Here is a 23,018-nt window from a genome sequence, read left to right as displayed (position 1 = left end):
ATCTTTACAAAAACGTAGGATGTGGACATCGGCAATTTCTAGATGAGGGGCTCAGGGGAGTTCAATAACTTCTCCAAGGTCACACAACTCAGAAACAATAGAAGTGGACCCTGAACCCAGGTCGAAATCTGAGCCCAGTTTGAAAAGACCTCAAAGCCACTAGCCTAATGCTGCCTCCCTAAAAGAATACTGTAACATTAAAAGACATTTGATATCTTATATCCCTCCATCCTAACTTAAGATATCTTTTTTGGCTCCAAATTTATCCCTCTTTTTGAAAATAGTCTGTACCACACACCTCTTAAACACCCTCTGAGATCCTTCCAGCCACTGCTGTGGCAGTGAGAACTGGAAGTTCCCAGCAGCTCCGGCAGGTATAAACTGACAGTACCTTGCCTCAGGCCTACAGCTGCCATCTCTCAACCCCAGCCCAGGGCATCTCTTCTGACACTGCAGCTTAGAAAGCACTGGAACCCATTCAGTGCCAAGCCAGTGCATTCTGGAAGCTCGGCTCAGGCAGGTGTGCAGAGACTTTTACCTATGGGGAAGGGGCCAGTGGGTAAGTGCCCTCCCCTTTACCCCAGGGGCGGGTCCTGAGACACTTCTTACAGTCCTCAGACAGTCCCCTCCAAATCAAGCAGCCAGGAATGTGGCCACCCCAGTGACACACACTCAAGTGCTTCTGCCTCCCTCCCTGCATCAGTTCCCGGATCGTCAATTATGCTCCCTGGGCTCACACCCACCTTTAGTGTATTCACACACAAGCTTTTGTCTCAAGCTCTGTTTTCTGGGCAACTCTCACAGATCCAAACATTTTCCTTGCCTAAACTCTCACCCAAATATCTTTGCTTCTAAATCAGAAAATGGGTGCTAAGTAACCATATGGAAACAATGAAAGCTAGCAATTCCACCATTTCCACTCACAATTCTGTTGAACAACCTTGGAGGGAGCCGGCATCTCCCACTTATTCCTAGGTACTCTATATCTGGGTGTATAAATCACCTTTTCAAGGTTACGAACCAAAAAACACCCAACCTTCCCCTGTGTTTGGGTGGATGTATATGTCGTTACATGGCCGGTTGAGCCCTTCCACTTCTGCTATTTAAGGGGTGGTGTGTTCTGGTGGGGCTGAGAGGTGCCCCAGCTGCAGGGCTGGGGCTGTCATCCATTGGCTGTGCTGCTGACTTTCTGTTCCTGGAGTTAGAATTGTGTTCGGGGGTGATTCCAGGAAAGCTCAAGATTGGATTTCCCATGCTGGAGTGGAGGCAGGAGGATGGTAGTCATGAGCAGGGGACCTTGTGGTTGGAAGGCAACAAAGATGGCAGGCAATATCAAGGTCATCAAGAGAGCAAGGGAGTATCTCCTGAAAGGCATATTCCTTCTCTGTGCAGAGTGTTGGGAAGTCCCTGAGAGGCAAGGCGCAGAATCAGGGCAGAAAGGGAGGAAAATGTCAGTCTTTCTCCTTAGAAATTCCACCCCGGCGCTGCTCCACATCAGTTAGAAGCCACCATTCCCCAGCGGGCCTTGGAATGACAGAGCTTTGAGCCATTTATATTTAATAACCTCAGGCCTCACATGCTAACTGGCAAAGTAAATAATGGGCATCACCACTGTCTGCTGCCCCATTATGGCAGGGAATTATTCTTGTGAGTGCATCCACCACTTGAGACATCTCTAAAGCCCCTGATGACGTCCCTCAAGGAGCCCTTCCCACAAATGCTCGTATCTCAAAGGTGGTGGGAGTCCTGATTATAAACAGGTTTTCATTTTAGAAGGAAAACCAGTCACGAATGAGGCTCTCCCCCTGCCCCCGATCTTGGAGAGCCGTCCCAGTGCTGGTGCAGAGTGAAAAGAAAGTGTTGGAGGCTTGCCCAGTCCTCAGATTGATTATTTCCCATAAAAGATCCAGGGGAAGAGAAAACCCAGGAGTTGAGCATCTTTAGAAACTCCAATTCTGTGGCTGCACCTGACCTTGTCATCACTCGGAATGGTTCACCAACAAACAAAGTCGGCTTCCTCTCACCTTTCCTGCCACCACATATTTCCTCCCGTCTATCCCCTCTCCCTTGGATTTCCTATCCCGCATGGAACCCGTGACTTATGACTTCAACCACCCTGTTGTCAGTGTCCCCAACTGTTTGGTGTTTCTCCTGTCTGTCCATCCCTAACCCTGGATTCTCCATACCTGGCTTCTGTGGCCAAGCCCCAGAGAGCCATCCATCCAACTCTGTAGACCCGGTACCACCACAAACACATTGGTCTCCCAGAATCCTCCCTCTCCATCGGGCAGCTCCCACTTTCATTCCTCTTGGTGGCTTTTCCAGACCCTCACGGTTCCCCTCAAAGCCCTTTGTCATCCCCTTCCCACTCATTCTTGAGAGATGACTTTGCTTCCTACTCTGACCCAGGGCCACTCTCTTGTCCCCTTGGGCCTCCTTGGACCCTATCCCATCAATCCTCCACTGCACAGTCTCTTCGTTCCTCTTCTTCTTTTTTTTTTTTGAGATGGAATCTCACTCTATTACCCAGGCTGGAGTGCAGTGGTGTGATCTCAGCTCACTGCAATCTCCATCTCCTGGGTTCAAGCAATTCTCCTGCTTCAGCCCCCCAAGTAGCTGGGATTACAGGCATGCACCACCACATCTGGCTAATTTTTGTATTTTTAGTAGAGACAGGGTTTCACCATGTTGGCCATGCTGGTCTCGAACTCTTGACCTCAAGTGATCCACCGACCTCGGCCTCCCAAAGTGTTGGGGTTACAGGCGTGAGCCACTGCACCTGGCCGATTCTTGTTTTTTCTTAGCTCTTCTCCTCAGCCCAGCTCTAGGGAGCCTCTACATTTCCAGCCGCATCTATGCTGCATGTGTCAATGACCCTAATCTTCTAATTTCAAAATCCCAAAGCATACTTTCAGGCCTCTTCTAATTTGACCCTTCTGCGGCATCTGTTGCTGTTGACTGCTCTCTCTTTCAATCTCTTCTCCCTTGGGTTTGGCGACTCTTACTTGGGTTTTTGTAAACTTTCTGGCTTCTCTTCATAATGACCTTCATCTGGCCACCCCTAAAAACATTACTGGGTTCCCCAGAGGTTCTAAGTGCCTACTCTGTGTCCCCATGGCTCCTGGGCTTCCCTCTAAGGAAGCCTATAATGGTCTATCAACGTGTCAGTTTCTCTACTAGATCTAGCATCTACAAGTGCCTTCATCTCTATCCCCAGTACTCAGCCCACCACCTGGTACTGAGTGCACAGTGATTGCTCATTAATGGTGTGGCTTGTGGCATAATGATCCCTAATCTTTGTTAGATGTACAAGTGGATCAACTTTTTGGTTTTCTGTACTTAACCATTTCTGTCTCCAAGAGTGCAATGTCAAAAACAGAATTAAAAATCTTAGGCTGGGCATAATGGCTCATGCCTAATCCCAGCACTTTGGGATACCGAGGCAGGAGGATTGTTTGAGCCCGGGGGTTCATGACCAGCCTGGGACAACACAGCAAGACCTCATCTCTACAAAAAGTAGAAAAAAATTAGCCAGGCATGGTGGCGCGTGCCTGTAGTCCCAGCTACTCAGGAGGCTGAGGTGGGAGGAGCACTGGAACCCAGGAAGTCAAGGCTGCAGTGAGCCATGAGTGTGCCAGTGCACTCCAGCCTGGGCAACAGAGAAAGACCCTGTTTCCAAACAAAAGAAAAATCTTAGAGCATTTTTTGATTTGTTTAGAAATTGGTGAGAAAATAGGGATTATCTTGAAATGCAATAATTAGGAATCTTTCAAGTATATCAGAACCTATGTGGGCTTAACCTGACAGTTGAAACCTGGGTTTCAAGAGAGCCTGGCATGAGGGTTGAGGGGGTGGGGGTAGAGAAAGTGGGCAGAGTATTAGCTTGGGCTTGCATTTCTGTGATTTAAGATCCTACTCTAGGTGAAAAAATTTAGATCACTTTGTACATGCTATACATATAGAGTAGCTATCTGGGGGACAAAGTAAGGAATCTTGCTTGATATCTGAATTTAGTATCACAATCTCTAACCTTTTTCAGAGGTCACTACAATGAGTCACAGATGCCAAGCTCTAAAATCACTCTTTTAAGCATGATTTGGGCCAGGCACAGTGGCTCACGCCTATAATCTCAGCAGTTTGGGAGGTTGAGGCAGGAGGATCGCTTGAGCCCAGGTGTTTGAGACCAGCCCTGGCAACATGGCAAGACCCCATCTCAAAAAAGCCTGGTGGTTACGGTCATGAATGCTGGCTCTTCCTTCAACTAGCCCTGCTATCTTGGACACATCACTAATCTGTGAACTTCAGTTTCTGCATCCATAAAAAGGAGAAAATAATGGTCATATCTACCCTAAAGAGTTACTGTAAGGTTTCAGTGAACTACTATGTTCCAGGGACTTGGCATAGTACCTGGCACATAGTAACCTCTTAATAGGTAGGAAACAGGCCAGGCGCAGTGGCTCACACCTGTAATCCCAGGACTTTGGGAGGCCAAGGCTGAGGTGGGCAGATCACCTGAGCTCAAGAGTTCAAGACCAGCCTGGCCAACACGGTGAAACCTTGTATCTACTAAAAATAAAAAAAATAAAAAAAATTAGCTGGGTGTGGTGGCGCGTGCCTGTAGTCCCAGCTACTCGGGGAGGCTGAGACAGGAGAATTGCCTGAACCCAGGAGTTTGAGACCAGCCTGGACAACATGGTCTCAAACTCTTGGGCTCTCCTCCTGAGCAGGGGTTGCAGTGAGCCAAGATCACGCCACTGCACTCCAGCCTGGGCAACATGACAGAGGCTGACTCTATCTCAAAAAAAAAAAAAAAAAAAAAAGGTAGGAAACATTATTGTGTTATGATATATTCATTTATTTTTCAATGCATCCAAATTCCTCACATTTCAAAAAGAAGGGATCCTTCTAAGTGTTCATGCTGGATCTTACTGGCTTCTAGTTTGAGATCTGGTAATGCATTAATTAATTTAACACTTATGTGGAACTTGGTAGGGAAAGAAGGTTGGTGGGGACTCTGAGAGGCACACTGCCAGCTTCCAAGGACCTTTGCAAGGGGCAGCTCCAGGGCCCCTACCCTTTCTCTCTCTGTCTCCCTGAGGCAGGGGGCTGAAGATGTGGCCAAGGAGAGCTTCAGGCTGTGTCTCCATTGGTAACTGCCTTTGTTGCACATTTCCAGATAACCACAACTGGAAACGTCTCCTGTTGGGACATGAATTCTTTTTCCTTTGGGAAGGGCAATAGAAGCAAGTGGTGATCCCAGGCAGTAATGCCTGCAGCCCAGAGACTGCATTCTCATGAGGCTGATCAATCCTTGTGCAGAGTTGTCCCTGGCAACACAACATCCATCAGAAATCACAGCACAAACAGGGTTATTGGGTGGAGGCCATTCCAAGAGCCCTAGATCTGTGTGGGAGGCAGCTGACCTGCAAGATCTAGTGGGCGAGGGCTGACCTCCAAGTCTGAGGACAATGACTTCTGGGTCAGGCAGGTGTCTAGACCTGCAAGATCTAGGTGTGACGGGACTGACCTCCAAGTCTGAGGGCAGTGACTTCTGGGTCAGACAGGTGTCTGGGATACTAGGAAGGGGAGAGGAATGTTGCCAGGAGGGTAGGCAGGGCTTGCTGGCATTGGAATGAGGCACCAGAGTAGCAGGGCATTCTTCTGGGATTATGACTGGGCCTGGTGATGAGCAGGAGTGTGTCTGCCATTAAGATATTTATGCACTGTCTCACGGGTCAGAGAACTAGCCTGGCTTCCCCCTGCTTGAGGCATCAAATCTTCTTCCTGCTTGAGGATTTCAAACTTTCAGCTGTTGTTTCATCTGGGTCCAGTGCCCTTCTACACTCAGTTCTTGGCATGACTTATTCTGTTGAGTGTCTTAGTAGGTGACCTCCTCCCTTACTAGCATGTCTCCCAACCATCTTACTAATTCTGAGGATGAAAGGAGATTGGCTTTCATTTTGCCAGTTGAATTTGAATTTCATGACTATGATAGACTCAAAATATGCACCTGAGTGTGGTCCTTGCACCACTTGCATTAGAATCACCTGGAGGGAGGGGTGTCGAAGGCCATCCCAGACTTACTGAACTACAGGTTCTGGGGTGGGACTTAGAGATCTTCATGTTAAAACCCTCCAGGATGATCTGACGTTGAAGATCTGACGTTTGGGACCCACTAATGCAGGAGACACACTGACACATCTGTTTGTTGCCTTGGTCCTTTCTTGTGGTGGGTGGGAAGTGCGGAGAGGCAAGGAATACAGAGGAAGGGGGAACTCTCCCTGTGTGCCAGTGCTTCTGCCAGCCAACCCAGGTTCACAGAAGATAAATGCACAATGGGCATTGCCATCCCAGGAAGCTCATTCTAAGTGAGAATTTACCTCTAGAAGTCACTTTACCTCTCTGAGCCTCAGATATTGCCTCTCTAAAAATGAGTAGTTAATACTAGATAAGTTCTAAACTCTAAGAACTCGTGGCCAGGCGCGGTGGCTCATGCCTGTAATCCCAGTACTTTGGGAGGCTGGGGCCGGCGGATCACGAGGTCAAGAGACCGAGACCATCCTGGACCGAGACCATCCTGGCCAACATGGTGAAACCCCGTCTCTACTAAAAATACAAAAATTAGCTGGGCGTGGTGGCGCGCGCCTGTAATCCCAGCTACTCGGGAGGCTGAGGCAGGAGAATCGCTTTAACCTGGGAGGCGGAGGTTGCAGTGAGCCCAGATGACGGCACTGCACTCCAGCCTGGCTACAGAGCTAGACTCCGTCTCAAACAAAAAAACTAGTAACAGAGTTAGTTCAGGATAGGATGTGGTAGTGCGGTAGTCAGGTGGGGGAAGTACGTTATGGGGGAAACTGGGAATTTGCCTTTTTAAATCAATGTCTGCAGTTGGATGGGGATAGATATGTCTGATGGCCCTCTAAAATGCAAATCGAGTGAATTTGCCCGGGGGGATACCCCTGGTTCTCCGCGCCTCAGTCACCCCACCTCAAACCCCAGCCTTCGTCTCAAGGGCACTTGTTGCTGCTAGACTGCAGGAAGAGGAAATTAAGAAGTGCAAAGAGCTGAGGACAAAGTGCAGCCCCGTTGGGAGAGTGAAGCTCTTGTCCCTCTCACCTGGGGCTCTTCCAGGTAACCCTCCCCACCACTCCTCTCCCTAGCTCCAAGGGCGGTGGCCCCTTTAACAGACCTGACAAATCGCTCGCCCATTTCCGTGGCCTCACCTCGGAGCGCGGTAGAACTGGATTGGTTGGGCCTGGCGTGCCGTTTGCTCCGCCCCCGCGCCCTCTGGTTGGCGGCGGCGGCCGCGGGCGCGGGGCGGGTCCGCCGGCGGGGCGGGGCGGCGTGTGCCCGGGGGCGGGCGGGCGGTCGGCAGGGCTGCAGGACCGCGGCCGGTGCCCCAGCCGAAGCCGGAGTCGCGGAGGCCGGGAGCGCGGGCGCCGGCATAGTACAATGAGGCAGCCAGCGGATCTTGGGTGAGTAGTCTCGGGGCCAGGCGGGGGCAGTGGAGGGAGCCCAGCGGATAAGGCCCGGGCTGGGCGCGGATCGACCCCGCGGGCTTCAGAGTACCGGTCGGGTCCGGCGGCCCTTGGCGTGGCGGGGCTCGGCCCCCCACCCCGCTGTCACGGTTTGGGTATTGACGGGGACGCCCACCCGCGACGCCCCCGGGCGATCCCTTCCTTCGGGGCCCCGCCGGATGGCTCGGGCTCGACTCCGGCGGGAGGAGCTGCCGGCCCCGTCCCCTAGCCTGCGGTCCCCGGCCCCGGGCAGGGAGGCACCGTCACGCGCAAACTAGAGGAAAACGGCTTGCAATTTTATGAATGGGGCCTCGGGTTCCTGCCGTCCTCCTCACCGGCGACGCGAAATGCTTGGAAGTCGAGAACCGCAGTTACTTTTACTCGAATCTGTCAGAGGTTGTCTGCGCCCCGGTGGTTTTTCTCCAACTCCTGGAGAACGCGGGTGGCGGTGGGGTGGTTTGTGTGCTTTAGCAGGGAGGCGGCGGCGTGCCGAAATCCGGGGGATCGGAAGGTTAACAAGTGACATTGGGCTGAGGCCTAGCGCCAGGTGCCCTGCGGGGGGGCGATGTGGCCGTGGACGCCGTCGCTGCTGGCTGCTGAGCACGGAAACCATACGGTGGGACCGGGGAAGGCGGGGAACGGCTGGCCACATTGCACCACACGCTGCCTAGAGCGTACGGCTGCCATGGGAGTTGGTGCAGGGGAGTCTTCCCCTTTTGAAAACGATTTTTGGAAAACTTAGCCCCTCAGTGGGTTGATAGTTACTTAAACCATCGGTTGTTATGGTTACAGGGCGTCAAATGTAAGGGCAAAGTCTGTTTCCACCCTCGCTCTTTCTCCAGAGCTATGAAGTACTTTGTCACTGTATTTTACAGACACTGCCCAGGGAGGACATCCTTTTTTAGAGTTGAGGGAAAATTGTGGGCTCTTTGAGGGCAGGGCTCGTGCCACATTCACGTTTGAAGTGCCAGCGTCTTCACACCATCGCCGCTCTGCACATGCATTAAAAGGAATGAGCCTTTTACATGTTTTGAGGATTCTCAGAGGATTCAGAGGAGTCATTTCAGGAGCCAGGTGTAAGCTGGAGGGGAAACAACGAGTGACTTTTATATGGAAAACAATAAGGAAAAATGGAGGGCAGGTTATCCTTGAACTCTGGAGTATGGGGAGTTTGAGGAGTCTAGGTTTGTGAGTTTTAGAGCTGGGTCACACGGAGACGCTTGTCTCATGTTGGAAGAATGAAACTGCCATTTCTGTTAGCTCTTACCCAGCCCATAAACAATATTCTTTCGTATTCTCCCCAAAAATGGTAGTTGGTCTAAAGTTATGGAAAACAAGCCTCCTGAGGTGATGCGGATAGAGTGGGATTTTGCCATATCATTTCTTTCTTTTTTTTCTGGGCCCCTTGGGAGTGTGAAGGCTTGGAGGGAGAGGATGTGGAGGGCTCTGGGTGAACCGAACTTGCTTGCATGTTTATCTCCAGTAAAAGGCACTGTGCCCGAGAGGAAGGAGATTAACAAATTGATTCAGATCAGAAGATGGTGGTAATTGAGTCTACTGATAAGCAACCCAGGGGCTGGGACAGACGAGGAGGGAGGAAAAATTCAGGAATTTGGTTTGGGTTGATTGTTGGAGGTTTGAAGAGCAAGTTATGTCATCGTGTGAGAAGATTAGACACAGCATATACCAAACATAATGTTCATTATTAGAGATTATGTTGGAATGCTTCTGGAGAAGAAGCAGGAAAGATTAGGCTTTTAGATAGAATAAATATGTAGCATATTTTGTACAAAAAGCAGTTGCCTGAAGTCAAAAAAGAAATTATTTATTAAAATAATAATAATTTTGCTGTATGCCAGAAACTACTAGACATTATAGATATGATGGAGGGTTTTTTTTGTTTTTAAAGGATGAAGAGTTTGTTTCTATATGCCGTATTAGTTGCCTTTCCTTCAAGTCAAAAGCTCCTGTTTTCTGGAAGGTTTTCTGAATCCCTTGAGGAAAGAGAGGGGAGAACTGCACAGTTTATTACTTAATATGAGAACAGAGCAATGGGGAAATTCTCCTTACTGTAGATTACTTTCAGTATCAAACTGAATCTTCAAAGACCAGTTTTCTATGTCAGGTTCAATATAAAATTATATTAATCCTCACATCTGTTGACTGGTATCTTTTGATGGAAAGTGCCTGTTCTTTCTTTTTTTCCATTTATCAATTCATTCATTCAGAGTTAGGAAGTTCATTAAACACACACTGTCTCTTGTCCTCTAGGTGTTTCTAGTTCATTTTCTTTGCCTGAATATCCCTCAGGGTCTACTTTCTTCTGTCTGATCCTTATCTCCTGAAGGTCTCCTTGGGAATTGCTGAGGTCACAGGGAATGCTTATTCTTTGATTCTGTCCCAAGGCAGAAGACTAGTATAGAAAAGAGAGCATTGTTGAGTTCCAACTCAGCCAGGTACTGTTTTCTGCCCCTTATGTATATATCCTCTCCAGTCCTAGAGCAGCCCTCTAAGGGGAGGTGTGATAGCCTCATTTTACAGAAGAGGAAACCGAGGCACAGAGCAAATCAGTAACTTGCCCGAGGTGACAAGCTGGTTAGATGGTGGAGCAAGAATGTCAGTCTAGGACATTGATTCAAAAAATGTGCTTTTTTGGGCCAGGCACAGTGGCTCACATCTTGTAATCCTGGTACTTTGGGAGGCCAAGGCAAGAGGATTACTTGAGGCCAGGAGTTTGAGACCATCCTGGATGACAGAGTAAGACCCTGTGTCCAAGCAAACAAAACATGCTTTTTCCATTGTACCACGTTGTTTTCCCTGGAGAGAAACGGCAGTTTATTAGAGATGTCTCTTGCAGTGCCCTCTTGAGTGGACATGTTCAGAGCGGTCAGGTTCAGAGGTGTTCAGAGAATTGCTGCACTAATGAGCTCCTGTGCTCCTGCTGGAGCCAGAGTTAGATGCCGGTGTCTGTCTCTCTGCCAAGTGCAGTTTTGAGTAATTCACGAAGCTGTTGGGAAATCTTTTACTGCCATGGAAAGGTGACTGGACTGACTGGGTTTGTATCCTTGTGCTCTGCTTACCAGCTCTGTGACCTTAAGGGTAAATTACTTCTTTTTCTGTGTACCTCAGTTTCTTTGTAAAGTGGGAAAATATTCCCATTTCAACAATGCTAAGACAGTGTAATTTATGTAATGTTAACATTCGTGGGGGAAAAAAGCATCTAGTAATGTATGGGGTCTTAGACTTGTAGTCAGCAGTGGCTTCCTTTTTTGGCACATAAAATAACAGTGTCTTATAGTCAATGGTCTTAGATGAACTAGGGTAGTATATTATTTATAGGTAGTTGTAAGAATTAAATGAGATCACTCATGTCCCTGGTTCTAGTGAGCACCCAATAACAGGTCATGCTGTCCACTGACAGGATGAATGGTTAACTGGGAAAAGCTGGGAAGTATCTCGTAAGATTTGCCACTCAACGCCCAGGCAATAATCCATGATTTGTGGCTGGAGGAACATTTTCCAATTTGTCTAGAGCACTATCCTTTGGCTGACTCTTGTCCCTGTGAGAAGCATTAACTTCAGGAGCTAACGAGCCATGGACAGACAGCTCCCTTTGTCTTCCTATTCATTAAGGTCTTTGTCAACTTTAAATCCCAAGTTTAAAGTAAATATTGTAATAAGAAGACTGGAGGCCCATGCTGTTGTGAATATTCTTACATGTGAGTTTTAAAGCAACTCATAGGTTATACAAGATTTTGTGTTGCTCCTTTCCAAACTCTTTATAATGCTTAATTACACCGTGTGAAATGTCCATGAAGCATCATTAATGAGAGGGATGCTGGGAGGTCATAAAAGTTCAGAAGCCCTTGACTGGCATTGGTGAGGTGGAGAGAACACTAGACTTGGAGTCAGGAGGCTACAGTCCTGACAGTTTCACCTGTCATCCCCACTTCACCATCAGAAACATATTTCCCAAAGGCTGCGTGGATTACCCAAAATTGCACTGGGCAGTGAGGCAGGATACCAGTTGCACATCACTTCACTAATTTGGACTTTTAAAAGTCTCTCTTCCAGGACAGGGCGCCGTGGCTCACGCCTGTAATCCCAGCACGTTGGGAGGCGGATCACCTGAGGTCAGGAGTTCAAGACCAGCCTGACCAACATGGTGAAAACCTGGCTCTATTAAAAATACAAAAATTAGCCAGGCGTGGTGGCACATGCCTGTAGTCCTAGCTACTTGGGACTGAATCAGCAGAATCGCTTGAACCTGGGAGGTGGAGGTTGCAGTGAGCCAAGATCGTAGCACTGCACTCCAGCCTGGGTGACAGAGTGAGACTCTGTCTCAAAAAAAAAAGAAGTCTCTCTTCCAAAATGAAGAGTTGATTTCTTAATACCATCCCCTACTGCCAGCAGTCTCATAGATTATATGAGTTTATGATTCTAAGAATCTGAGAAATTAAATGATTGAAAGAAAATGATTGTATTCAGGACTTTTGAAGTCTCAGGTGTTTGTGATAGTGCTTTGAAAAACAAAACAATAGGCAGGTGATAACAATGTGAGTAACTATCATTTACGGGGAATTGTGTGCCAGGCACTGTTCCTACCTTTAAACTTTATGCCACCCTATGAATAGTAGATACTATTATCAATCTTATTTTAAGATGAAAAAACTGAGGCTCAGAAAGGTTAAATAACTTTCCAAGATTACACAGCAAGGTCAAGGACTGATAGCTGGGCCTAGAATGCTGGCTTATGTTGCTCCCCAGTGGATGCCTGAAACCATGGATAGTACTGAACCGTATGTACACCATGTTTTTTTCCTATGCATATATACCTAAAATAAAGTTTAATTTATAAATTAGACACAGTAAGAGATTAACAATAATAACTAATAAAATAGAACAGGTGGGCCAGGTGCGGTGGCTCACACCTGTAATCCCAGCACTTTGGGAGGCTGAGGTGGGCAGATTGCCTGAGCTCAGGAGTTCCAGACCAGCCTGGGCAACATGGTGAAACCCCATCTCTACCAAAATATAAAAAATTAGCCAGATGTGGCGGCGTGCACCTGTAGTTCCAGCTACTCAGGAGGCTGAGGCAGGAGAATCGCTTGAGCCCGGGAGGCGGAGGTTGCAGTGAGCCAAGATTGCGCCATTGCATTCCAGCCTGGGCGACAGAGCAAGACTCCATCTCAAAAAAAAAAAAGAACGGTTATAACAATCACATATTGTTCACAATTTTCGGAGATAGAAGACTCGTTCTTAACATAGATCTTAGCAACCTCAGTACAAGATTTTTTTCCTTTCCTAAGTTGTGAAGTTTGACTTTTTCACTTAAAGGAAGCACTTTACAGCCTCACTTTGGCATATCCAAATTGCCAGCGTCATTAATCTTGTGCTTTGGGGCTATTATTAAGTAAAATAAGGGTTACTTGAACACAAGAACTGTAATATCGTGACAGTTGATCTGGTAACTGAGACAGCTAAAGGTGACTAATGAGTAGGTAGCGCCTACGGCGTGGATCTGCTGGACAAAGGGAGGATTCGCATCCTGGGCAGCATGGGATTGGACAGTGAGAAATGTCATCACACTACCCAGAATGGCATGCAGTTTAAAACTTGCGAATTGTTTATTTCTGCAATTTTCCATTTGATATTTTCAGAACTTGGTTGGCTATGGGTGACTGAAACTGCAGATAAGTGGGGACTACTTGTATTGGGAGAACTTTGTTAAACTTAAAGAATTAACTCTTATTGCAGAAGACTTAAGTCCTTGAAAGGAAGGGCTTTTCTTTTGTAAACAAAAGCCATGTGCCAGGTCACTGTGAGCATAAATGGAACTATTGAGAGAAGAATCTAACCTTTCTGTGTGGAAGCTGGGAGAATGGGAAATGTGGGTGGGCTTTGAAACAACCAGGTAACCTTTGTCTGCTGGATTTGCCTGGAATATTGGTTCTAAGGGCTTTTCCCTAAGGAGATTATTGCAACAAACGCATTAAGTGCCTCCCCAGCTTATTCTAACAGTTGAAAGCGGCACTGGGCAAGAGGAGCTGGCTTCAGTCATAAGCTTATTTAGGATTTGAGATTAAAACCTACCCATTGGATTGCTCCTGCAAATAACCTTTCAGAATCCCAATATGCATTTTATAAGTTTCATTTCTCTTGCTGTTCAAAGCTGACATAAGCTGGCTTGTTTTCTTATTCAGTTTTCAGTCCTTTCCTGGACCTCATGCTGTCTTTTGGGCTGTATTCTTATAGATGGTTATATTTATTATTTTAGGCTCGAAATAGAGAATTTAAAAATCTTTTTACTGAAAGGATTGACTGAACAATGATCGTCATTCAGCAAGTATTTGAGCATCTACCAGGCCCAAGCATTGTGCTTGGCATTGGAAATCTGATGGGGAGCAAAACAGATGTGGTTCCTTCCTGCACAAAGCACATTATCTAGTCTAGACAACAAACAAGTCAATAGACATATGCATCATATATATTGGATTGTAATATGTGTAAAATCTCCTTCCTCTGAAGGAAAAGAACAGGGCACCAAGACAGAAAGAAAAGGAAGAAACCAGCAACTGGGTGTCTTGGGCAGAGCATTTCAAGAGAAGGAGCAACGTGGATGTCTGGCTGCTGTGCAGAGGGGCAGAGAGGGGAATATGGGAAGGGCAGGCTCAGAAGGTGCCAGTCTGCAGAGGACATGTCACAAGGCAGCCTAGTGTAGCAGGGAAAGCAGGAGCTTGGGAACCAGACACTGCTCAAGGGGCCTCGGGAAGTTTCTTAACCTCTTTTGCCTCACTTTCCCACCTCCAAGAAACTATGAGGGTTGAATGAGCCTTGAGAGCCATGCCTGGCATGTGCAGAAAGGACTGTGGGTAGGGTTTGCTGACTCTCAGGGCTGTGGGGAACTTGACTTCGAGTGGATGAGCTTCTCTTCCTAGTCAGCAATTCCCATGATTCCATGTGTAGTGTAACCATAGGGCAGAAGGTAAAACTAAGACAGCTGAGTAGGTGTATCCATGGAGGCATTCTAAGGTAGATTATGTTGGACTTTCTGTGGTGTGCTAAGCATTCAGCACCTGTACCTGGGAGACTTGGCCCTACCTGTAGGCATCTCTGCAGTGGGTGCAGTGCTCAGTGTGGAGCAAGGTGGACCGGAAGCAGCTGTTCCTCTGCTCTTGCCTGCAGTTGTTTGCTTTAGTGTTTGGATGCGGGCAGGAGATCTTTAGCCTTTTTCCTGGTAAGAGGAGACAGAGACTACTGGCCTTACAGCCAGGTGGTCAAACATGACAACTCGGAGTTGCTGTGTGCAAAACCTACCTGAACCCCATCTCCAACGAGATTTGATGATGTTTCCCCGTTCAAAGGAACAACCATGCCTCAGGACCATACAAGGAGAGGACTTCATAAAACAGGTCACTGGCTTGGGATAGTCAGTAAAGTGCTATGAACCCAGCCATATTAAAGTTATAATTATCTTGTAAAGTATGTGTGAGGCCTCATCAAATTTGTACATAATTGACTAAGTTTTTCAAAATATCTTTTACTGTGGAATTTTAAAAAAAAATACACAAAAGTAAAGAATAATATAATGGATATCAGGCATCTATTACTCAATTTTGATAATTATCAGCTTTTGCTAATCTTGTTCCAAGATAGTTCCACAATGAAGCATTGTTGGTGGATTTTCTGTCACGGTATAAATGTATCTTTGGACTATAAAATCATTTGGTAGATATTCTAGAGAAAAAAATGCCTGCACACTGCATAATTATAGGGCTGGTGTCAGGTAGTTGAAATTCAGAATCTGAAATGAACGTTTAGTGGAAACCTCTTATAGACTTGTCTATGAGAAGTAGGCATATAAAATTGAGTGCTTTCAAGATGACCAGTTAGTCTATGTATTTACTAAATAGTGACTGTATTGGGCAGTGTGCAAGGTACATTAAAAAAAAAAAAAAAAAAGGCCAGGTGCTGTGGCTTATGCTTGTAATCCCAGCACTTTGGGAGACCGAAGTGGAGGATCACTTGAGGCCAGGAGTTTGAGACCAGCCTACGCAACATAGTGAGACCCTGCCTCTACAAAAAAAAAAAAAAAAAAAAAAAGCCAGACGCAGTGGCACACACCTGTAGTCCTAGCTACTTGGCAGGCTGAGCTGGGAGGAGGATCGCTTGAACCCAGGAATTCAAGGCTGCTGTGAGCCATGATGGCACCACTGCACCACAGCCTTGGTGACAGAGTAAGACCCTATCTCTAAAAATCAAACAAACAAAAAAGGACAGTGTTTGTCCACAGTGGCTCATAAAATTATGAGCCCATGATGAAGTCACAGGTTATTTTCAAACATTCTTAGCAAATGAATTTTACACAAAGCCCAAACTGTGAAACTGATTAAGAAGCAGTATTTTAGTGGCATATGTTACTTTAAGTTCAATTTATAGTATTCACTTGTAGCATGAAACAGGATACAAGTTAATATGTTGAAAGTTTCTATATGTTGAATTTCATTTTTATTTAAATATTTATTTAAAGGGGAAATTCAAATCAAACATGCAAACAACCCTGTAGCAGTGCCACTGTGCATCATGGTACAACAGACCATTAAACATTTGAAAGGTGGTTAGTGCAACTGAGAAATGGAAGCTTTAATTTTAATTAAGCTGAAACCGAAGCTTTAATTTTAATTTAAATAGTTCCATGTGCCCATATTGGACAGTATAGCTCCAGGGTTTATTAAACCACCATTCCCTGTGATAGGATAGAACCCAGCGCAAACTAATCTGGGCAACAAATCAAAGGGCACAAGTCGCATGTAGGTTCCAAACTCAGTACATTTTAGAGAAAAGGAGTTTGATTATGTAGTAGAAGGAAGAACTGCCTGGTGGGACTCATGATCTTCCTTTAAGAGCAAGGCTCAAAGACCTGGGGAGTTTTGATTTGATGCTATGATGTCTCCTGGGGCTCAGAATATTATGAAATGAGGAGTGAATCTCTGAGTGAAAAGAACTCAAGCTGCTTGTTACATTGCGGAATGTCTCTAAGAGGTAGAGAGGCATCTGTTAAGTGGCTTGTATGAAGGTTTCAGAAGGTAAGATGAGCCCCAGCTTTGGGAGTTGTGTTTGCTGCCAGGAGGGTTTAGAGGCTGCGTCTAGGCAACACCCAGGGGCTCAAAGAAGACAGACGCAGAGAGCATGAGCTGCTGGTCACCTCTCTATCCCCAGAGCATCGTAGATGCTTGATAGATGTGTTAAAAATGGATGACAGTTTCAGGAATAGATTTAGGAGTAAATAAGAGATGGGCTTGAAATTTTTCTAGAAATTCTGAAAAATAGGTGCCGAGGGAAGTGCAGTGCCAGTGAGCTGCAGAGTTTGCTCAGCCTGTGCTTTCTGCCAGAGGTAATTGATATTTCTCCTCACTACAAATGCAAGCTCGACCTCCCTCCATTCGCCCTTATCTAGTCCTGCACCAAGTACTGCTGATTTTTATCTTATAAACGTCTCTTGGATGGTTCTTTTCTCTCAAGCTTCTCTGCCACTGTTGTAGTCTGGTGCAAACAACCATCTTTTTGCTTGGAATACTCCAGCAGCCCCTCACTAACCTGCCCTCATCTACCTCTACTCCTTTCTGATCTCTTCACCACCCAGCAGTCAGAGTGGTCTTTTAAAAATTCCTAACATGGCTGGGCATGGTGGCTCACACCTGTAATCTCAACACTTGGGGAGGCTGAGGTGGGAGGATTGTCTGAGCCCAGGAGTTCGACACCAGCCTGGGCAACATAGTGAGACCCTGTCTACAAAAAAAAAAAAAAAGAAAAAGAAAAATTAAAATTAGCTGGGTGTGGTGGCCTGTGCCTGTAGCCCCAATTACTCAGGCGACTGAGGTGGGAGGATTGTTTGAACCCAGGAGGTTGAGGCCGCAGTGATCTGTGATCACACCACTGCATCCAGCCTGGGTGACAGAGACCCTGTCTTAAATAAATAATAAATAATTCTAACATTATCATGTTACATCCTTGCTCAAACTCTCTGAAGGTTTCTTTGTTGCCTGTGGGATAAAATCTACATTCTGAACATGTTTAGGTGCTGTGTGATCTAGCCCCTCCTGCCTTCTCCAGCCTGGGCCTCTGTGTCTCTCCTGGTTTATTGTATTCCAGGCACACTGGCCACCTTTCTCTTCCCATTTGGAAGGGAGCTAGACTTTTTAGGAGCTGAACCGTCTGCAGGAAACAGCTCTACTCCCTACCTCACCCCCACCCCCCATTTTCTCTCGTCCATTGTAGCACTCATCACAGTTTGTTACTACATATTCTGTTGTAGATACCTGCTTTTCCCCTTCTTCCAGGAAGGCAGGGACCTTGTTGATTTTGCTCTGCATTATACACCCAGTACCTAGCTTCGTAGCTGACCCATTAGACATGCTGCTTAAATATTTTCGGGGTGAATGAATGAAAGAGTGCAAGCCACATTAGAAAACAAGGGAAACTCAACTTGAGGAATTCTCTTTAAAACTCGGTTATATGGCTGAGCACAGTGGGTCATGTCTGTAATCCCAGCACTTTGGGAAGCTGGGGTGGGAGGATTCAAGACCAGCTTGGGCAACATAGGCAGAACTCCCCATCTTTAAATTCTTTAAAAAAAAATTAAAAATTAGGCATGGTGGTGTGCACCTGTAGTCCTACTCAGGGTGCTGAGGTGGGAGGATTGCTTGAGCCTGGGAGGTCCAGGCTGCAGTGAGCCATCATTGTGCCACTGCACTCCAGCCTGAGTGACACCTCAAAAACAGACAAAAACCACTTGGATTATTGGAGAGGTTAAGTAGTTTTTAGAGAATAACCCAGGAAGGGAAATGGGGGGAAAAGAGTCCACAGGGATCTATCATGAAAACTGTACAGAGGGTTTAGAGCATCCTACAAAAACATGTCCTCAGAAAGCATGTTCCATGCCCTTGTCCCAGACTTGAAAGGCATTTGCCCATCATGTTGCAAGGATGGGATTTGAGGCTGATCCTCTTGTCTAAATGGGTTTTCTGCACCCAGCCTCAGGAGGCACTGACATGAGGCTCCATTTTGAGACCTTAAGGTTGGAGTCTTCCATATACAGCCCACAGCCAGGGGTGCAGTAGTCTTCCTTTCTTCCTAGAGGATAGGGATTCTGCCCTGCTCATATTTGCACCTTTCTCCTCCCTCTGACCTCCCTCACTGCCATCAGCAAACTAGAGTACTTTGTCTGTGGGGGGTGTTTGCCAAGTGTTTCTGAGTAGACCCCAGTACTACCTGGTAGACACTAAAGAGGGCTCTCGGCAGTAATAAGAGGGAATTCTGGTTGTACCTTGTGCAGGGGAGGCTTCCTGCTGTTGCTGGATTCCCTGTTGGAAAGAAGCTGGGCAGCTGTGTTTACACCTGACTGTGCAGATGGGGAGGCTTCCCCCTTCTCTGTCTTCCTGAGGGCTACTTGCAGATGAGTCGGGGAGCCTGCCAGTGCTCATCAGGTCCACCTGACATGTCATAAGGAAAAAGGAGAAACCTGGGTCTTCCCCAGGAACTTTGAAGTTATGAATAGGAAATCGAAGGACTTGATGCCGAGATAATGTTCTTCTGGAAGGAAGGGACTGGTTCCCCAGACCAGCACCTCCGGTAACCAGAGAGGAGATGTTTTGTGAAGACTAGAATGATGCGTTTTCTGGGAGACTGCAAGTTAAGAAGGCTTTAAGCTTTATATTAATTAGAAATTTGTATTAATATATAGTAATTAGAGAAAAGGCTACAGGAAAATCACAGAATCGGATAATGAGGAGACCTGTGTGACTTAGTAACATTCTAGGTACCAAAGTGGTGCCTCAGAACTCTCGAGTGGAAACTAGCACCAAAACTGATTGGGAACACCATTAAGGGAGGGGCTCTGGTATCTGTAAGCTCATACCTGAGCATGAGCAGCTCATGCCGCATGTGCTGGAAACCTTAACAGCACAGGCAGGCAAATACGATCTGGTGGTTGTTAGGGTTGGAGTTAGAGCAAAGTACTATGGGGTACACCTAGTCCCAAAAGAAAATCCTGTAAGTGATTTACTCTGTGTGCCCTGATCATGGAAACCTGGTGGAAAGCATTTCCTTTTATGATGGAAAGGGGGAAGCTGGGCCTGGTGGCTCACGCCTGTAATCCCAGCACTTTGGGAGGCTGAGGCAGGTGGATTCCTTGAGTTCAGGAGTTCAAGACCAGCCTGGGCAAGATGGTGAAACCCTGTCTCTACAAAATAAAAAACAAAAACAAAAATTAGCCAGGCATGGTGATGTGCACCTGTGGTCTCTGCTACTTAGGAGGCTGAGGTGGGAGGATTGCTTGAGCTTGGGAGGCAGAGGTTGCAGTGAGCCAAGATGGTGTCACTGCACTCTAGCCCAGGCAACAGAGAGCGAGACCCTGTCAAAAATAAAAAAAATAAAAATGTGAGAGGGGAGCAAGTTATGTTGTTGTAGGATGCTGCCTGCCAGACCGAGACGACAGTGTTATTTTTCATAGACAGATTTTAAAGTAGGCCTCCGGCAGGTGTAGTAGACCATGCAGATGTTTATATAAGGTGAAGTCTATTACAAGTGGACCATGTGGTAAACTCTAACCCTACCTTGCTGATAATTTTACATCTGAGAGCAGGTAGAGGGAAGTGTGTGTGTTGGACTTAATGATGACAAATGAGGAAAAGCCATCCAGAGGGCAAGGGAGCTTGTGACTGAGGCTGGGAAGTAAGCACAGAGCTCTTGTTCAGGCAGGCAGGCTGGCACCTTCTCACTAAAGTTGCTCACTAACGGCTGAGCATTTCCTACCTTCTATTATTGTTTCCTTTGATAAAAATGATGGAAATGCTCCCACTTAACCTGGAGCAGGAGCCATCTTGGTATCCTCAGTGCCTGGATGTGTGTTAGAAGTGACTGCTTGACGGTTAGTCCCTGACAGTGGCTGATCTGATGTGGCCATCCCAGTTTCCTATCCACCTCACCTACAGTTAGGAGCAGAAACTGTTGTAGGAAGCCTGGCAGGAGCTGCCCTCAGGAATTAAGCCTCTTTGCCTGGCTAAGTTCAGGGGCAAGATCGAAATGGAAAATAAGTCAGTAGCTGAAAACCCATGGGAAAGGAATTGCTTTTGTTTTAATTTCCCAGGGTAGGCTAATGTCTGTGGGGATACGGTGAGTGGTATTCGATCCTGATGGGGTAGGTTAATAGTGAAGCAGGAACATTAATTTTTTTTTTAAGGCTAAAACTCCCAGCAGAAATGGCTATTGATCATGCTCTGAGCCAGAAACCAAACTCATTTGGTCAGCCTAGCTTTTGTCTTAAGGCTGACTGTGATCATTGTTCAGAGGAGGCCTAATAGCCTGAAGTGAATTTTATTTCAGGAGGTACTAAGATCTTAGGGAAGAGAAAAAACACATCTTGAGTTTAGTTTTTCAGTTAGATGATAGAGTCGTTTTGGCAGCAAGTGTAGCAAGTGCAGGGCCCAGAATTTCCTGGGGTGGATGGTTAAGAGGTCCTTCCAGAAGTCTGTATGATTTTTTAATGCCAAAGTGTTAATCTCAAAAAATAAAATTGAAAACAAATTATATGTGTATATATATATTTGTTGACCCACAGCTCCAAAGAAGCCTTCCAGAAATTGCAAATTTCACTATTTCTAAAACTTAGCTTTCTTATGGTCTGTAAGCATTTTAGCCATTTTGTGGGATCTGTCACAGAACTGAACCATTAGCCTCCGTTTTCCCTCTCAGAACTGCCTTCCAGCTCCTCCTGAGCTCCTTCCCACAGTGCTCCAGTGGAGTGTCCTAGCCTCTCACCCTACACACTGCTGAGTAAGCACAGAGCAGGCTGTACTGTCGATTGGTTAATGTTGAGTGAGATGGGTGCTTTATTCAAGTTAAGGAAAAAAGGAATTTTTTTGAACGATGTTTTTCTGTTTTAGGAGCTCATTTATACAAGTGCTTAAGTCAGTATTTAAAGTTGGAATGAGAGGTTTTGGTTTCCTGTTCTTACAGCAGTAAACAGTATGTAAGGGGGCAGGTACCTGGGGTCAGCCCTTTATGTTTTTTCCTTTTTTTTTTTTTTTTTTCCTTTGAGACAGAGTCTTGTTCTGTTGCCCAGTCTCAAGTGCAGTGGTGTGATCTCAGCTCACTGCAACCTCCGCCTCCCAGGTTCAAGTGATCCTCCTTCCTCAGCCTCCCAAGTAGCTGGGATTACAGGCATGCACCACCATGCCTGGTAAATTTTTGTATTTGTAGTAGAGATGGGGTTTCGCCATGTTGGCCAGGCTCATCTCGAACTCCTGACCTCCAGCAATCCACCCTCCTTGGCCTCCTAAAGTGCTGGGATTACAGGGGTGAGCCCTGCCCGGCCAGCCCTTTAGTTCTTATTTCTGTCTGTCAATGTGGGTACACAGGGACATCTTTTCAAGTGTGATGCTACTGCTAAGGGAGGGAGGGTCCCTGACAGACAAGCAGGAAGCCTACAATCTGGCATGGGAACCCTCATCTAACCACTGGGATGATTTCAAGCCAAATTCTCTGAGGCCTGATAAAGGGCTTATAAAATAGGCTATACCTGCATTTAGTTAAGATGGACTGGTTATCCAGTGATCCTTTCAGCATTCAGCAGATGACACTGCTTAGAAGACAGTGGCTATGCTTGGGGACTGTCACTCGGCAGGTCCAGACACTGGTGAGAGTCAGCCTCCTGTGAATCTTTAAAATGAGGTCCTTACCCATCTTGTGTTTCCTTTTAGGGAAGGTCTTTGAAGAATTTTAAAGCAAGTATTTTAACTCTTTAAGTAGCATTAAGCATGGAAAATTCTTATAAAATAGATTCTTTTCTCCCAAATTAATAGCTTATAAATTAGTGTACCAATTTTTCTTTTCTCTCTTTCTCTCTTGTTCTTTGATTATTTCTTATTCTTTCTCTCACTAACATAAAGCACTTAGATGTTTTGCAGTTATAGTTTGTTTTTCAATAGATTGGTTATTTATTGTCTAGAAAGTAACCAGCTGTTTTCCCACTACAGTCTTGGTTCCAGAAGTAAAATTGCTGGCAAAGCTTTGGGAGGCACCAGGAGGCTGTCCTCTTTCTGGAGTGAGATTTCACATGCTGTCTCTGTCTTGCCCAAATGCCCTAGGACCATGCACTCACCATCCAAAGGGATGTAGATTAAAACCCTACTCCTCCTATTCAAAAGAGTGTAATGAATTCTGTACATCTGGGTTTTTTAATCTTGGGGAGGGGGAAGAGAAATATCTGTGTCTCCTTGAAAATCAAGTGCAAAATCTTGAGGATATTTGTGTATGTATATTTGTGTGGTGGGGAGGGATCTTTGATGTTCATCAGGCTTTCAAAAAGCCCTCAACTGAGAAAGGTTAAGGAGGAACTTCAGGTCTAAATCTCTCATACCTCTCATCTAAAAAGCGCTAAAGCCAGCTTTTTAGAATGGAGAGAGCAATTCACAGTAGAAGAACCTGGAGCACAGACAACAC

The 23,018-nt window shown here is 46.2% G+C and overlaps 1 protein-coding gene across 2 annotated transcripts in view; it reads left to right on the top strand.

The window, feature by feature from the left end:
• Window positions 1-7,337: 7,337 nt before the first annotated feature.
• Window positions 7,338-23,018, top strand: part of TEX2 (testis expressed 2) — a 118,694-nt gene continuing 103,013 nt past the window's right edge. For both annotated transcript variants that reach the window (XM_054459017.2, XM_054459014.2), the window contains exon 1: window positions 7,338-7,475. The gene's annotated coding sequence lies outside the window, so the exon portion shown is untranslated. The remainder of the gene's footprint in view (window positions 7,476-23,018) is intronic.

The sequence above is a fragment of the Pongo pygmaeus genome, chromosome 19 (genome assembly GCF_028885625.2).
Source record: "Pongo pygmaeus isolate AG05252 chromosome 19, NHGRI_mPonPyg2-v2.0_pri, whole genome shotgun sequence".
In the NCBI taxonomy this organism is placed as follows: domain Eukaryota; kingdom Metazoa; phylum Chordata; class Mammalia; order Primates; family Hominidae; genus Pongo; species Pongo pygmaeus.
Note: the sequence above shows the minus strand (reverse complement) of the source record. Positions and strands in the feature narration are given on the sequence as shown.